Source organism: Strix uralensis, chromosome 15 (assembly GCF_047716275.1).
Source record: "Strix uralensis isolate ZFMK-TIS-50842 chromosome 15, bStrUra1, whole genome shotgun sequence".
Lineage (NCBI taxonomy): Eukaryota > Metazoa > Chordata > Aves > Strigiformes > Strigidae > Strix > Strix uralensis.
The window spans coordinates 17303452-17321634 of record NC_133986.1 but is presented as its reverse complement, the minus strand read 5'-3'; positions in this window follow the sequence as shown (position 1 = coordinate 17321634).

Here is an 18183-nt window from a genome sequence, read left to right as displayed (position 1 = left end):
TCTGCCTTGGGTTTTAAACTATCATTGTTGTACCCATCATTTGCAAAAGGTTAAGAGGACACAAATCTTTGCTTACATGGAGCAATGGGTGAGTCTGTGCAGTTTGGTCATTTGCTACTGTCACACCAGAAGCTCAAACTACTCTGGGAGGCTGACAGTGTTGCAGCAGGTGGTCGTAGGTTGCTATCTTACCAAAGAAGCTTTCCCCAAGCAAGACCAACAGGCTTTCCCCCCTCTCCTTCTCCCTGCTTCCTTCCTGCATCTCCTTGCCCCTGGAAGGATCTATGAGGGAGGAAACCTCTTGTGTTTGGGGAAACAGAAGCGTACATATATGCATGCTTTGTAAACACACAAGATTACATTAAAGATATGAGTCATGTATAATCAGTGTAATTTTCTGGGAGAAACACCCCAGGAAGGTCCCAAACACTGGCTGCCCACTCAGATCAAAGTGGCTACAAGAGCTACTGTAAGGGAGGACACAAGCTGCTCTGGAGAGATCCTATCACCCATCCATCTGTTGTGACAGAGGGTGTAGAAAGCAGGGAGACTAGTTGTCGCCTTGCTCCTGTTTTCTCCCCGACAGCAATGCTCTGAAGATAATAATGAGCAAACTTCAGCAAGCTTTGCTTTCCAAGATGGTATTTCCATGGAGATAGTCCTGAATGTCTCCAGCTGGTGTCCTGGCTATGGATTTCAGTTTTGTTTCTAAAAGGTATGATAAATACTGTGATTAAAAGTATATAAATTGTCTTTATTCCGAGGTGTGCAGGGTGGTGGGGGGAGGGCAAGGGGGAAAAGGTTGGGTTGGGGTTGTTTTTTGTGATGTATATTTCTCACACACAAAGAAATTCTAATTTTGCTTTGCATTGCTTTCTAAATAAAGCCCTCTTCTCTGGTTAGTTTTTATCTGTCCCTGCATGCCAGGCATCCTGGAATCTGGATTGTGCACCATGGAAAAACCATCCTCACATATCCTGTGAAAGAATTAAATTTGCTGATGGGGAAAAACCCTTGAATTGGAATGTGAGGAAGTTGCTGACCCTGCTGCTGAGGTGCACGCAACATGCACCAAGCCTTCAGACTGAAAGATTCTGAGCTACCTAAGGTACCTTCTCCTGCTAGTGTCCATTTTCTTACTCAAGACAATCTTCTGCTCAGAAAGTCCAGATTAAATGTTATGTTCTGTATTCCCTGAAAATAAGTGCCTTACTGTTGCAGAAGCTGCAGAGCATGTGATCAAAGGATGCCATATGGGCCATTTATTAACAATGAAAAATGAATGCACCATTTGCTGGCCTGTAATTAAAACTGAAGAACAGTACTCCAGTTTTCAATCCCATTGTTGATCTGGCTATTTGTATCACAGATCATAAATGGTTTCTTGTCTTACTACTCCTAGCATGAATTCACAGCACCATCAGGTTTACAAATGGATATCGGTAGTAACTATTCCATATTATGGCTCAATAATATGCTGATATATATGTAAGCACATTGCCTACCAGCTTCCTGCTTACATACATGTTAACAGGATTAAGTTTATATACATATACAGAAATACAAATTCACATCCAAACTAACACAAAACCAACCAAGATAAAAATAAAATCACTGCAGTCAGTTTACGTGTCATTCTGAATTTCAAGTACTTTAAAACACTTGTAATTTGCAAGTCCACATTCTAAACTAATATATTGTAAAAGCTATTTTAAACTGACAAAATACAAATCAATGTATTTCCACTTTCTTCACTCACATCTTAATTTAAAAACAAAACATTTCCAAAGAAATGCTTTTTTAAAAGTCTGAGAATCAGAGTTTTCTCTCACATCCATTTCTACAGAATTGCCAAATATAACCATTAAAAAAGATCACAAGCCTTATGATATTTTTAGTTGCCTCCTCTTCTGAGATTTTTCCACTTTTCTCCATTTTCGCCCCTCAAGGCAAAAGAGCTAGAAATGCCCTTATCTTTTATCTACTCCAAGAAAAATGAGAGATCAGGATCCTGGCACATCTACAAGGCTGAGGAAGGCAACCGGAGTGCAGAGCTCCACACCAGATGACTGACAGCAGAACAGCAAAAATCTGCCATGCTGTTTTGAGGCTGGCTGCAGTCATGGCCTTCGCACTCCTACGAGCTGTGGGGCAAGCCAGGAAAGGGCGATGCACCTGATGCGACCTGTCCTCCTCCCCTGCCCTGCCACCGGGCCCTGAGCCACCCTCGCTTCCTGGGGACTGCTCACAGAGGCCACCAGCACAGCGCAGGGCAAGGAGCACTCCTTGGATATTCATTCCACAGGTGCCCGAGGTGAAGCCACCTCTACCTTTGGCTTGATAGTGACAAAAGTCACCACCATTTTAAATGTTGTGGCACCTAGAGTGATTGCAAATGCTCAAAAAATGAATGATCAGCCTGTATTTAGGTTTTGCACGATTGCAGAAACACACCAGCAGCACACCAGTAACAGGGTATCAAAGAGCCCTTTGGAAAATCAAGAGGACCATGCATTCCCCGCCAAGTAAATTGCATCCTGCTTAGTGGTAAAGCTCCATTTCTACCATGGATTGCTTTCAAACGCTTCTCATTTAAACCTAAAACTAGCGGAATTCAGATCTTCACACACAGTTTCCTCCCCTTTTCCTTCCTTTTCAGTATTAGAACTACAACAGTCACAGATACATGTCTGACATTAATAGAAAAAACTTTTCCAGGAGGGTGAACAGGTGCCAAGCTGGTATGTCAATACTACGTTTATTTTCCACATGTATTAAACTTAAATCTGAACCTGAAAGAAGCCCTAATTGAAATTCCACAACAAAATCCCAGGAAATAACAAACACATCTATAAAACTCGATAATTCTGTTCTGCAGATACTGCCTCACCATCCATATAATGGCAGTGCCTGTAATTTCTAGAACAGATGTTTGAAATCCAGTGAGTGTGAGTGTCAGCTTCCCGTGGCTCCCTTAGAAGACTCAGCCAGCAAGAACAGGAGCAGGAGTAGTGCAGAAACACAGCAGAAAGCAAAAAGGTAGTTTAGACTATTCACAGGGCCAACAAAATGGAATGTTTAGAAGACACAGCACCAAAGTTTGTCAACACTACTTGGCACAGTTGCACCAAACTCATACTGAAACACATTTGCTGCATCTTTCTCATTAAGGTAAGGTTCTATTTCATTCTCATAACCGCAGCTGATAGCAGAGCTACACGACTTCGTACACTGCCATTCCACCTGGCCCGGGAGCCAGTTCAACAAGGTTATTTCCTCTTGCAGCTGAAATACAGTCAGGAATTGCACCTAGTGAGGCCTCCCCTCCTCCCCACTTGGACATAAGAGGACACCCTGACAACTACAGCTGCAAATCAATGTGCATGGCTCTCCTCCACCTGCAAAACTCGGCCCTCCTACTCCGACCTCTTCCCATAGTTCTCTAAACATAACACCACCACAGCTTGGAGAGGCAGCTGCGGTACAGGTGATTTTAAGAGGCTATAGCCAGCACCGTGCCATCTATTTCTGGCTCCTTAAGGAACCCATTGCATCCCAGGCCAGTATGGTACTGCAAAGCTATGCCAGCCAAGGCAAATCATGAAGCTCCTCAGGTTCCCCCTTGGCCCTCAAGAAGAAGAATGAAGAAAATCACTGTTGCTATCAATACAGTTGTGCTAAGCACAGCCCAAGAGAACATTAAGTTCTAGCTCACGAAGTGTGTGAGGACTATATATTACTTATCTTTAAATTAATACTGTGTCTTAGCCCTGAGGATGCTCCCTGAGGATGCTATATTGTCCCTGCACTAAGCTCAGAGGGAGGCTGTTACGCAGAAAACATTGCCATCCCACTTCCTCCCCCACCTCTCCTAACAAAGAATGATGAAACATTAGGAGAGAGGTGTTTTGAACAAGTACAGTGATAAAAGGTTGTTTCCCAAAGCTGTCAAAAAGTCATAGTTTCCAACTCCACTCTGGCTATTAGGGGCACTGCAGGTTGTTAGAGTGAAACTTAAAATATTTGGTATCATTTCTGAAGCAGCAGGTATGCTGCGCTCTCAGGATTAGCTGCATCTTTAAATATTATAGAGCTGCTGCAGTCTAAAAAGATGCATTCCTTAATCTGTCCTAGTGCTGCGGGTCAACCATCAATTCCTTAGGTAGCAATAGTTTTGGAGGCTCTTCCAGAAATGTTCATCTGGAGAGTTGCCTGCAACTGATGTAGGTGCAATGCAGTATCCTGCCACTTTGAGCACCACACACTTTGGGGGCTACATTAAAAACATTCCCTTCCTTAGCTCTGCCCTATTTTTGCTCTGTTGCAAAGCACAACTTGCAAAACAATCCATAGCATCAAACTTCATAGAAGTTGCCCTTAAAAAAGAAAGGGCAAGATTAATCAGCAATTTTTAGAAGACTTGAGCAAATATTAGCAAGCAGCTCTAGCATTTTGAGTTTCCACTAGCAGAAGAATAAAGCCGAAGAAAACATTTTAATATCAACGTCTTGCAGCTGTATTTTGTTCTCTCATGGCAGAAAGCTTACATCAATGTCTTGCAGCACAGGAAATAATCAGAGGAGGAGACAAATGCAGTGTTTCAACTTAGATCATTGCAACAGTTAATTGAGCATTTTGTGACAGCAAGCAATTTACCAAGTACATTTTCACATAATTAAGCAGCAAACGAGGCACAGTCCACAGGAGCTGCACATTTAATTGTCAGCAATTATATTATAAAGCACTTTACGCATATATATGTGTGTATACGGACCTATCTTTATATACTTACGGTGCAGCAAGGCATGGGTGTTACGTTGGTCTCAAAACAATTGCTTTACAGCCCCAGGCAGAGCAACCTTCCTCTCACTCTCATCTCGGGCAAGTCAGTGTTTCTGGAAGGTGGCCAGGCAAGATCAGATTCATCAGCCAATAAAATTGTCTAAAGCTGCCGTTCCACAGGAGACCGTTCCTCCGGCTGCAGACTCAGGAGCAGCCAATAAAGAAGAAAATCAGCATCAGATTGCGGGCGAGCATATTGCCCCATACTAAGGGTCTGCTCTCCAAAAATCCAGCTTCCCCCTGCTTGTGCTGCTGTACACAGTCATTCTGCATGAAAAACAACTTGCACTTGACTTGCCTGGCTAAAATAGATGCACAGCTATTCTGAACACTGACAAGGGTACAGAAATCAGTTAAGCAGGTGCCTCATGTGCTGGGAAGCAATATAGCGACATCCGGAGCCACGAATTCATGCTGCTAGCAGGGGTACCACACCAGACCTAGCTTTGTAGGGTGGTGGGAATTACTGCTCAAACAACATAGCAACAGGGACGTTGCTCATGGTGGGCAGTGTGGAGACCAGTGAAATCTTACCTCTATTTTATCTTCCAGAGCTGGACCTGCTGCAGTGGCAGTGTGAAGCCATCCTGCCCTCAGACCCACGCGTTCATCCTGGACTTCACTGTCGTTCGGAAGAACCCTTGATTTCACTCTGACAGTCCTACGGCAGCAGCAACATATCCCAGCGTGCCACAAGACTCCACAGAGGTGCAGTCGGAGCTGGCTGACATCCGGGGACATGCAGGAAACCTTAGGTCTTGCCTTTGCTAGGAAGACCAAAAAAAGTCAGTCTTAGTATGTGTTAGCTAACCTGCAGTAAATCCTAAAGATGACAAGGCATTTGTTGCAGTTACGCATGTTAGCAGGCCAGGAAAGGCCTTAAGTGGTCTTTACTTGTAAATTACCACTATGAGGAAGACCAGGCCTATATGTCGCCAGTCTGAAAATGTGTACTTTGACAGCAGATAACCCATTTTGCTATGAAATCCTAATAGAGAAAAAGCACAGGCGGTGTCTGCACATGGTGTTGCTCCCTTGTTGGCATTTACTTCTCCTAACTTCTAGGAGGTAAAAACTATTTGGAATTATTTCCACAGAAGTTCTGCACCAAGGTGCTTCATCTGCAAAGCTGACTTGCCACCAGACCTGAGGGCAGTCCAGGCCAAGGCCCATGTTTTCAGCAACATTTATTTCACTCTCCTGACACAAGTGAAAAGCAAATACCATACCATCTTCACCAGTAACATTACTTACCCTCACGTACATGTACTAGAGGACAAAGTTGCCTGTAGTGCAGACAACCCCTCGGAAAGTTAAGACTTTGCAAAAAGCTACACCACACCTTGAAAAGGGAGGGGTTTCTTAATGAAAAAGCAAATAGTGAGGAAAAAGAGTTGTATTAGAAGAGGGTCAGCAAGACTGTCATTAATAATGACAACTTTTCCCTTTCATGTGCCATTGCCTTTAATCTCCTAGTTTTATATGGATGTATTTTCACTTATTTATGTGAGACAGCGCTACCTCTGCTCTCTTTACATGCTGATACTACTGCCCTCTGGAGCACCACAAGCCAAAGATGTAACCCCCAGAGCTCTGAAGGCTGTGTTACACTGGAGGAGCTGGAAAAGAGGCTAAAAAGCCACAGTATGCTAAAATCACACAGCACAGGGGCTCAGCCTAACTGAATTCAACAGCCTGGACTTTGTACTCTGATCTTAGAAAGCTGCATGTGCAAGCATTTATGATCTGGATTTTCCTTTGATGTAAATTGGCATAGACCCACGCCAATTCACACAGGCTTTTCTTCCAGCTGGGGATCTTCTGCTATCTTTGGAAAACGTGGGGTTTCATCTGAAGCCACTGTACACTGTCACATTGCCTGTTCAATGGCAGTGCCGGGCAGGGAGCACACACACCACCCTGAACACAATTACATGTTGGGTGCTCCTCCAAGTGGGTCTTGGTGCTGTGGAAGGAGGCTTGTCAAGTAGTAGCTTAGCAAAACAGTGTCATGGCTGCAAAGAGGAGCAGGACATAGATGTACTGGAAGCAGTCATCTTAAGGAAACTAAGGGAAACATGACAAGCAAGTGAGGACCCCCCCCTACCTTAGTGAGTAGGAGAGCACAAAGCCAGCAGCAGCCCAGGGCCCACACCAGTGGCATACAAAAGAGGGGGACACCAAGCAGGCTACCACAGCAGCCTGCCTCCAGGCTTAATTTTCATACAGCTGATAAAAGAAAAATCGGTCAGCCAGGCAGCTATGCTGGTATCCCATCCCACTGGCAAGCATTGGGTTGATTCATTCTGCAAGCTGTGCACAGAAACCAGTAAATACTTATATTTTCTCCTCTTATGTATTTGGAGTGTGGTCAGACTGCACAGAGAGCTGCTAATGCAGGATTTGGTTTATCATTCACCATAAACTTTAGTTTCAGTGTTTAAATGCAGTAATGGAAAGCATTTTCTAAGCTGCTTTCTACACATATTTGAGGTGGTTTTGGCTCTAATTAATTTGGAACAGGGCAGGGAGTTCAGAAATTTTCCTTTTCTTTCTCACATCCCTGTGTCCCACTTTACTTTTAAAGTGGTAAGGCCCATCTAGATTAAGGCACTAGAAGGAAGAAGGGAGAAAAAGAAAAAAAATCTAATTGAATTAGAGACAGCTGACAGAGCATTTCATCATCACAATCCTGTGCTCAAAGCTTTTCCAAAACCATTACATGAGTGGCCACGCAAATCAGTGAGTCATTACAACAGCTGAAGGGGAAAAAAATCATACCCCCCCAAAAAAAAAGAAAAAAGCAGAATGCTGCTCACCTGCTGAATCTGCTCACTGAGGAGTTTCCATAGCATGCTTGTGCTTTGCCTAGCCATAGCACATTTTTATTCTCCTTTGTGCATTTGTCCTTCACATGGCTTTGTGAAGTAAGGCATTACTTCTGGAAAAGTAGTTTCTTGCTACTGGGAGAGCCCGGCAGCGTGCAGGAAGCCTATGACACTTCAAGGAGCTGAAGCACATCTTTGTAGTTACAGCTAAGGCTGTTAAAACTGCATTGGGCTTCCCAGTAACACAAGATCAAAAGCTGCTTCCCTCTTGCCCATCCCTTCCAGCACCCGAATATTCAGCTGGAACTGTGTGTCCTCAGTGAGGGGGCTGTGCAGTCTCAGCCTTTTAACAGCAGTCTTCTGGGTTTGCATATTTTATGGGTTCAGTATTTGCATTTTTTTTAATACTTACATTTTCATATATACAGATGACTTCAATGTTTAAAGAGAACATACTGATTTTGTGGGGACAGCTGTTTTATATTCAAGCCTTCACACCTACTTTGGGCACAGGTGACAGCGGGACAGTGTCACTTTCCATAGTTTTACCCTTTCTAACAAGGAATGATGGAAGACCATGTATAAGAAAAAATCAGACTATTTTTCCTCCCCCTCAAGTCTAAGCAGTCCCTGCTTGAAGGTACTAATCTGTGAACTCCAGAAACATGAAGAAATCCAAGTGCGATCCCAGGCAAAGAACTCCAGTATGCACCAGAAAGCATGCATCAGTCCTAGAGTAGAAAAACGCAGCCTGCAGAGAGTAACAGAAAATTATTTATGTGTGTATTGTTTACACCTGTGAAAAGTAAGAGACCCTCTCCTGGAGCAGGTGGGTTAGCAGGCATGTCATCCAGTGGCCCTTGCTTCAAGGGGAAGGCTTGTTTGGAGCGGGCAGAGCTTGGAAGGAGACAAGATCAAAGGACTGGTGTTTTGGCAAGCCCTCGTGTGAAGGGTGCAGGGCTGGTAGGGAAGGCTCAGTGCTCAGCTCCTGGTGGCTTCACCCAATCCTACTCCACTTGCAGCCCATGATGAGTAAAAGGGATGAAGCCAGCTCTGTCAAAGGTGGGCTTTTTGTGTGTCAAAGTAGCTGTACCAGCTATCTGGAATAAACACTTTCTGGTGTCCTGTGATCTAGCATGACAAATATCTAGCTTATTCATTAACACAGGAAAGGAGACCTTAAGTGATTTAAAGTGTGGGGAAAAAAAAAAAAACCATGTTGCTCAGACTCACTTTGATTCAGATGAAGCAATTTTTCAAGTCTAATAATGCAGCTTTTGGCCTTTAGTGTTATTTACAGGAACACCGAATTCAAACAGACCTGCCAGGTTTGTTTAAAAAAAGGAGGGGACTGGGTTTCTATTTACATCACCCCCTCGTTAAATCAGTTTGACACTGCAGTATAGAGTCGATGCCCTCTGGTTGGCAGCCTCGTTACCATCTGTAATGACTGTAACCTCTTAAAATATAAATAATTTATGTTATAACAGCAAATACAGTTTGGAAGGAAGAGACATTTGGGGAAACTGGGATCAGAAAAGGCTAGAGTGAGTCAACACGGGCCTCTCTGTTTCCATGGAATTACGAGCATTACCCTACCCACCTTAACTGCAATCAAACTGCAGCCCAAATGACCCAGCCCACTCTCAGCACGGGAAATATTGCATCAGCTAATCAAGTAGGAAAGTCTAGTACTAAGCGGGAGATCTCCCAGGTGGGGAGCGTGCTGGACTGGGACCCAGCAGGGACCAGATTTATTTTCCAGCTCAGTTGCCAATTTTTGTCCCACTCTAGGCAGAACCTCTAACTGCGAGGGGGAGGAAATCTGTATAAATAAATGAAAAATTTTAGCAAACAGCTGTTCTGGCATAAATACCTTGTCACATCCCATTTTATGCTTTTTGAAACAAACTTTACCCGTGCTTCCTCTGCTGCACTTGGACTAATTTATCATGCATTATGTATGTTGCTCCATCTCAGTGTTTAATTATTCATGAATCCCTCCACCCTCACCCCCTTTCCCCTTCCACTTGCACAAGCATCAATCAGCATGATTCATCAACTCAAGCCCTTCATCACCACCAGCTCTCAGGTGTGAGCCTGCAGCCTGGCCCAGCTCTGGGCATTGCTAACTTCTGCCAGAGAAACCAAAATCCTGCCTGTTTACTGACTGGGTTGGTTCAGACCTCGGGAAGGCGTAGGAGCACTGTGTTAGACCAGGAGGCTGATGCTTGGAAATGTCAGTCTCCCTGCAGGCTCCTTAACAACCCTCCAGCCCCTCGAGCAGGTGCTGTGGGCTGGGGAGAGCCCGGTGTACCCCCAAAAAGTGTGGTGCAGCCACCAACGCGTGCCCCAGAAACCCCGATGCGAAGTGTGAAACAACCTCCCCTCAGCCCCCAAAGTGGCGGGAGGCCCTGAGGAGCCGCCTCCACATCCACCCCCTCCTGCCCACCCCGGCCTGACACCAGCCCCGGAGGGCCCTGAGGGCACTCTCACCTGGGATGGACTCTCTGTATCTCTCAGCGACATCTTCATTTCTATTTGGAGGGACATATCTGAAGAAGGGAGACCTACCTGCCAGGTGACACAAGGGCCGGGCACCGCCTCAGGGCTGTGTGACAGCTGCACGGCTATGCCTGTCCTCTCCTCTCCTGAGCAATGGAGGGACCGGGGTAGATTGGATGTGGCGGCCAGGTCGGACAAGGAGCCTGGACCTAATGGCAGCTTGGTGGCAAGGAGAAGGTCCACGCCGGGTGTTGGTGCGCGTGTGCTGGCAACAGCAAAGCTGTGGGGCGGCCGCTGTGAGGAGAGGGGGCAGCCGGTTCCAGCCGGTTCCCCCCCACAGGGCACCGCCCAGCCTGTCCATGAAGCCGGTGGCGCCTCTGGACAGACGTTTCCAGAAAAGGCCCAGGGGCAGCCAGGAGTGAGGAACATCCCTGCCAGCAGCCAGCCGGAGGGAGAGGAGGGGCAGGGGGAGCTCGGACTGCCGGAGCAGGGATCGCCGCTCCCCCCGCCTGGGACGGTGTGAGGAGGAGGGAGGGCGGAGAGGGACCGTTATGGCTGGCAACAGCCCCCCTCACCATCCCCCTGCACCTCCCCGGGCAGAGGAGTTGGGAAGGAAGGAGCGAAGTTGAGCCTGAGGTAAAAAGTTGTGGAGGTGTGTGTGTTTTAATTTGTCTTTGTTTCTCACTATCCAAACCTATTTTAATTGGCCCAAGCCGTGTCCATTTTGCCCATGATGGTAATTGGTAGGCAGTCTGCCTGTCTTTATTTTGGCCCACGAGCTCTTTTATCTTACTTTTTCCCCCATCCCGTTGGGGAGGTGGGGTGAGACAGCAGATGGGTGGGGGTCTCCAGCCAGCTGAGGTCAACCCACTGCATATTATTATTTATCAAATTACAAGCCTTGCACTTGTTCTTTTCTCTCCTGTTAGCTTTACGATTGTCTCTCCACTATTTATTCTTCTTTAGATTTACTGTATGTGTTTTTGTGGGCAACACAAAATGGACAATTTCCCTGTGAGCTTCACTCTCTCCAGCACACTCGAGTTTCTCCTTATCTCTGCATCTCAAGGTCCATACCCTCAGGCTGGCAGATCCATCTTTGCTTTCATAGTAGTACCACCTCTGTGTTTAGTCCACTGTTTTCAGGGCACTCATGTTTAAACCCATGGAATAAGGTATTACATACAGCACAGTAGCTTTCTCTGTGAGGCAGTATCTTAGAAGCTGTTCTCAACTGCCAGTGCCACAGGAATTTTGCTTTAACTCAAGTATGGGCTCAACAAGATCATGCATGGGAGCCATGAAGAAAGGCTCCTTAGAAGAAAACCTTTGATGCCAGTCTGGTCCTTCTGAGTCAGGTTCCCAGCATGCAAGTCCAGAGGCACAGCCAAACAGAGGAAAAGTAAGAAATTATTACTGGTTTCTGTAATTTAAGTACTAGATACTATTGCTTGCATTTTATTCCAGCCCCCATTTCCAAACAGCCACAGATAGAATTGTGTTAAAAAAAATCCCTTTCTCCTCCTTTTAGTAACAGTGATGTGCTGCAGTGTAGAAGAGGTATAAATCTGTTGTCACCACCATTCTGCTGGCCCAGCGCCCTCACCTCCACTCTATTGCAACTTTAGTTAGCACAGAACGCCTCAGTCAGCATCACCAGCAAATGCATCAAGTATAATTTGCTTTTTTTAACTTTTAAGGCTTTCCTTCCACCTTGCATAACATTACTCAGCTGATCTCTTAATTTCCTATGTGAAAAAATCAGCTCTTTGTTCTGAAACCACACAGCTTTCATCTGCTGCCAAAGGGGAATCCATCTGGGTGCTGCAACTTCCGCCCTTTGAAGAGTCCTCCCCACACCCGTTAGCAGGCAGCAGGCCTGCGGCCGCATTCAGGATGCCTGCCTGGTTTTGGTTTAGAGCAGGGAGGACTGGAGACAGCAGGTGTACGCAGGCTGCCCACAGACCCCTCCTTGCAACTAAACCAGTCAGCTTCCAGGGCAGAGGGATTTGCCCAGGTGCAGCAAGACCTACTCACCACCATGTTTTCTGTTCGCTTTCTGCCTTTGCTGTGAAGTTACTTAGGAGTAGTTGGCATTTCATTTAACTGAACGAGTTATTTTGGGTTTTCCCATCTGTTGCAGCACTATTGTATCTCCTGGTTTCCTGTGCTGTGGCTCTGCTCGGCGCGGCGGGCCCTGGGCTGTTCCTGGGGACCGGCCCATGACAGGGAGACAGAGCCCTGGCAGCTCCTTTGCAAGGCACCACAGTGAAATGCTGCTCTGTCCACTGCGACTTCCTAGGCTGGCCCCTCAGCTGCTTTTGCATAGCAAGAACCAGAACAAAAAAGCCAGGCACGTCCTCAGATGACCGGTTTACCCCAAGTGTCTCTTCCCCCACCCACAGCCTTTAGCACCGGGAAGCCCCCCTAGCCAGGCACCCTCACCCCTGCTGCCTGTGACTTTGCTCAGCTCCGACCCCCCCCCCCTTATGTTTCAGTTTCATTGCTGAGGTTATTTATTGCTGTAATTAGTCAATCGATTCTCCCATATGCGAATACTGAGCCATCCTGAGACTGTCACTTCAAAGGACTTTTGTCAGATTTGTCACCAATAATTAAACCATCTCCACCCAAGCAGACTGCGCTTTTGATCAAGAATATGCAGTTTGCTCCTGACTGTGGGCCAAGGAAAGCCATGATTTGATCACAGCACTGGCAGATGTCCTAGTGAGCAGGGGAAACTCACTTCGTTATGCTTAGCAGCTCCTGCCTTTCAATCATGGGAAATCATAATTTGACTATTAGCATGTAAGAATTTTCCTTACATGCCAGCAAAGTTAAAAGGCCACTGTCAGCTTGGAGCATGATGCCTTCCCTGTGGAGGCTGATGAGAGACTCCACGCTAATCTCACCCTGCTGTTTGCCTGCTAGTTTCTGGTACAGTCCCAGGTTATTAAGACGTTATATTCGTTGCAATGGAATTATTTAACTATGTGGAAATGCTTTATTTTTCCCCTTGTCTGTTGTGTGAAGCAAGAAGAGAGGCACCACAGCCTCACTTCTGCAAACATTTGCAGTTTACACCTGCAGCGAAACATGCAGATTTTCCCCACCACAGTCCCTTGGCTCTGGTACAGCAAGAGCGTGTTCTGCTGCCCCCAGCCCCTGGGAAAGCGATTCAGCCCCACCACGCAGGTGCTGGAGAAGATGGCAATTCATTCTGCTGGTCCCTTTTGGGGTATTTCATACATGACTTTGTGTCTTTGTTAATGATGCCAACATTCATTGTCCAGGCACAGAATCGCCCACAAATCTTCTGATTTTATTCCCACTCCACCTGTTTCACTGAAAGGAACTACTTCTGAACTTTTTTCAAAACTGCCTTCAGATGTCTCCTAAAAATTTTGTATCTAAGAAGTCCAGAAAATGGTAGATAACTGCAAATGCTGCTTGTTAGGGTGACCATGCTCCTCACACTGCTGTCTTGTGCCTCACTCAGCTGCTGATTATATTTATCTCCTGCCTCTGGTCGTATCACTGATTGCAAACTCTCTCCTTCCCTCCTCAGCAGCTCTGTCCCCAGCCCAGGAAGCAGCCAGCTTGACTCCTCTGGAGCCACTGTGCTTTTTCCAAAATAAACTTAATAGCAAAGTCCTTGAAAGTTGAAATCTTCACAGAGTGAAAATCCAATCCCAGGAAAAGTCGCAGTGTTGTGTTTTCTCTGAGCACAGAGAGCGCAGCCTCAGCAGACCATGGTGCTGGTGGTTGTGTTTTCACATAGATTCTAGCTCTACTTAGTAAAAGCACTTACAACATATTGATTACTTTCTGTAATAAACTGCGACTACAACAATGTTTCATCTGGAACCAATTGACCATATTCTATAGAATAATACTTCCACATACTTTAATATCATTAAAAGCCAGTGACTTTGAGAGCGCCTTAAGGCTCTGGTTCAGTAATAACATCAGTAATAACATCAGACTGACTTGTAAAATTTCAGCCTACCCAGCCATGCGTGCTTACATCACACTGGAATAACTTGGCAAGAGGAAAAAAAAAAAAACTTAAGAAAAATCTAACTTCTGTCTGTGAAATGGAAAGTTGAGCACCTAAATACACATGATGGATGGCTCAGTGCAATGCTCTTCAGGAAAAAGCATGTACTTTCCACAGCTGCTTAGAATTAGGCCCTAATTCAAATCTATAAATCAGATAAGAGAATACTGTAGCAAAAATACATGTCTTCTGTGTGTTGACCTATTTCAATACCCAAATCGACCTATAGGAGAGCTATCAGTGTTAGGGTAATTTGTTTTCAATTCTAGACCGCTCAGGTTACCATCTGGAGAAAGTTTAAAGGGATATTACTGATTGGCATCCATATATATTCACATTCCCTGTTCTCTGTCCCACCATTTTCTATCTGGGTGCTTAATTTTGCTCAAAAAAAAAAAGTGAGCACGGTTTGCCAAGGCCCCTGTGCAAGCTGTTTGTTCTGGGTATGCCTCCATTCCCTTTCTCATCCGACTTGCAAGGGTAGGGGAGCAGAGATAAGGTCATGTTCCACCTATGACTGAAACTAGTGTTTTCTTTGGATTTCTCAGTATTTCAGTCCCCTTGACTACAAAACACATTTTAGAGAAACAAAAATGGAATATACTCTCAAATCCTGATTGAAACAGTCAACATTCATCTTTACTTTAAATTGTTTTAAAAAAATGTCCAAATGGTGAAAAAATAAAACGGAAAGAAATTCCCCAGAAATATTATTTTCAGGTACTGTAGGACTGTTCAAATCTTTGCTTGGTGGCATTTTTTAAAGGCAATGCTTTCTAAAACCCTAAAAAGATCATTTTCAAAATACCAAGTGGCAACATCAAGCGTCTTAACAGGAATAACATGACTGGTACTAACGTGCTGGCAGTGAGCTTGACAAATGAAAATATTGATGGTCTTGCTGCAGCTACCACTATGAAATCTATTTTGCTGGCATCTCAGTCACATTTTAAAAGATCATCATGCAGAGGAAAAACAATACCTTTAGGCTTATTATTAAATTACAAAGGTTTTAAAGGTTTGATTGATCCTCATTATTCAGAAATTTTTCTCAGTATTTTGGTAACTGTCCTCCAGAGCTCGGCTTTCCTCCAGCACGTGCCAAGCCAGCCTGTCACCCTCAGCGCTGGGAGCGTGGCTCAGGCCAGGGCAGCAGCCGAGAGCCGCTCAGCCCGGCCCAACCCTGCTCGGAGCAGAGCTTCCACGGGACCAGTGCTGATATACGAGCACGGGAAGTTTGGATGTGAAGTGTTATTTCTAGTTTTGATTTATTCCTTGCTCAAAGGCAGAGGGGGTTTGTAAGCAGCTGGGTAGTTGTAGATACATCTTTCAGGAGATGCATTTGCAGCTTAGAGCATTTGCTGAAGCTCCCTCACACGCCCATCCCCATTATAGCTGTGCTTGTAAAAAATATATAGATCTATCACTAGAGCTTTGCATGCTGTATTTCAGGCTGGAGATGGAAGAAGCCAAAGTAACGCAGCAGATGTTGCCGGATGCTTTAAAAGGTGCATTTAAAACTTCCCTAAGGACCTATGTAAAAAACAGCATGGAAGAATCACGGTTTAGTGTTACACACACACACATAAACAAATCCATTAACTGAAAGAGCCTTTTAACTGTTATTCATATTGAGCAGTATGAGCAAGCACGCCATTGTTTGCTGTCTTTATTGATGTATCTGCACTGTGTTCAGCAATCCTATAAATCCGTTGCTGCTGGAAACATCTGTGGAGCAGACTGATAAGCTGGGAAATGAGCACACAGCCGACAGCGCCGAAAAACCAGCTCCAGGCTGGTCCGAGCCAGAGCCCTTACACTTTGGACTACATGCACCATCAGAAAATGTCTAGGCATCATTAAGACTCAAGTTTAAGAGCACTTTCCAAGGAAACAAAGGACTATTTGGCATTGTCAGGCTATTGCTGAACTTAAGTTTCTGAAAAAAGATCGAGTGTACAAGACTACAGATGAGCAGGAGGTACCTAGGCCCCGCGGAGCCGGCAGCCAGCCTTATGCAGGCACGGTGGCCTAGGCTTAACCACTGATGCGGGCCAGGGCCGGAGGGGACGTTAGGCTGGGCTGGAGGGGACAGGCTTTGCACCTGCAGCATGGGGAGAAGGAAGGGAAACAGCACATGAAGTGGAGAGAGGTTATCAGAGCCTGGGAAGGAAATGAAAAAGCGAGCAGCCTGGCAGGAAAAGCTTTCCCTGGAAAGAACAGCGGTATCATGTGCCATCTGGAGGCTTACAGCAGAAATGAACAGGCTGTATTTCCTTTCTGGAGAGACAGCAGTTGCCTTTTAGGTAGATACATACATACATACCTTAGTCAGAGCTGACATTAGATCAGCCTTTATCACAGAGCCTGTTTTCCTTCTGATAGTACATTCCCAACACTGGAAGCACCACAGCACAAAATTGCTAGGCAAAACCAAACCAAACACAAACGAGTCCAGCAATCTCTCACAGAGGATACGTGTCTTCTTGCCCATCCTGCCCTGCACTGAAACAAGGGCAGAGACGTAGCATGGTGTGTGGAGAGAGCACTCTGTCCCTAGCAATCTTTGTGTAAGCACTATTAATATACTAGGGTTGTTCATGAAACGCTAGCATTACATCCAGAACATCGTTCCAAGGAATCTGGCTTTTCTCTGGTCACTTGGAAAGTTAGAGGTAAAATGTGAGTTAAAGTAACTCGCTTTGGATCAGACTAGACTGCCTTTTCTCAGTGAGAGGGGCTAGGTTGCTAGCTTTGTGCTGGTTGTCAGGAGATGTCTATTAATTTTAAATGAAATAAACCCAGGAAAAGCAACTTGAATGAATAAATGGAGTTCTGCTAAGTAACAGGGATGAAGAACCACCAGCCTGGATCCTGAATCTTCAGATTGAAGAAACAGTCTGAGAGGGGCTCCCAGCTTTTCCCTCTTGGGAGGTGGACAAACGGCTCCTTCCCTTCTGCCAGTAGAGCAGGCAGGAAGCAGCTGCTCCTGGTGCTTCCAGGTCAGGATTTCCGCTTCGTTTGCCTCCTCCTCCCTCGCAGGCAGGAGGCTGGCATGGGCAAAGAGTTTGCCCAAACCAAGAGGAAGGAGAATAGAACGAAGCACAACACTGGAGAGAGACACTTTGGCACCAAGTCCATGAACATTTCTGCAAAGTGCTGAAAATGGAACCATCGAAAGCCAGAGGTTTCAACAACACGAGGTCTTATGTGAAGAGCTGAAAGGGACTCCCTGAAGCAGCACCACACTAACTGGAAAAAGGAAGCACAGTGACTTCTCTGGTGGGCATGAGAAGTGGGAGAACACTGTACCTACCTACCTCAGAAGAAAGTAAACTGTTGATCTTTGCTTGCCTCTCATTCTCCCCCTGGACAAAAGTGATTGCATCTGCATTTTGTAATTAAATTTTACTGAGATCACCGAGGAACTGTTAAGACCTAGCATCTTTCCCATTGCTAAGAAGCCTTTTCTTTTTGCTTGAGAAAAGCAGAGTGTGCAAAGTTTTCAGGTGTTTTTCACTTCCAAGCTCCCATTTCTGACCCTCTTCCATGAGAACATCCACATCTGTTCATCTTCAAACTCCATTTGCTGCCTGATAACACCCAGCCAGGAAGGGCATGCAAGGGCAGCAGTATTTCTGACTACATCCCATTTATCGAGCAAAGAACAGGACAGAAACGTTACGTCCTTTCCTCTCTGACTCCATCTCTTTAATCTCAAAGGCAGTAAAACTGATATGTGACAGGACCAGGTACAGAACATGATTTCCAGATGTAGGGGTTCAGCTCTACCCACCTGAACACACTAGCACTCCAAATGGCAGCCAGAACAGTTGGCTTTACTGAAGTTCTAATATTTCAAACCTATATGATTTAAGGAAAAAAGAAAGTGCAGAAATTTTCTTCCTAAATTCTCTCTCCCAGAGGCTGATTGCCCCTAGCAGTGGT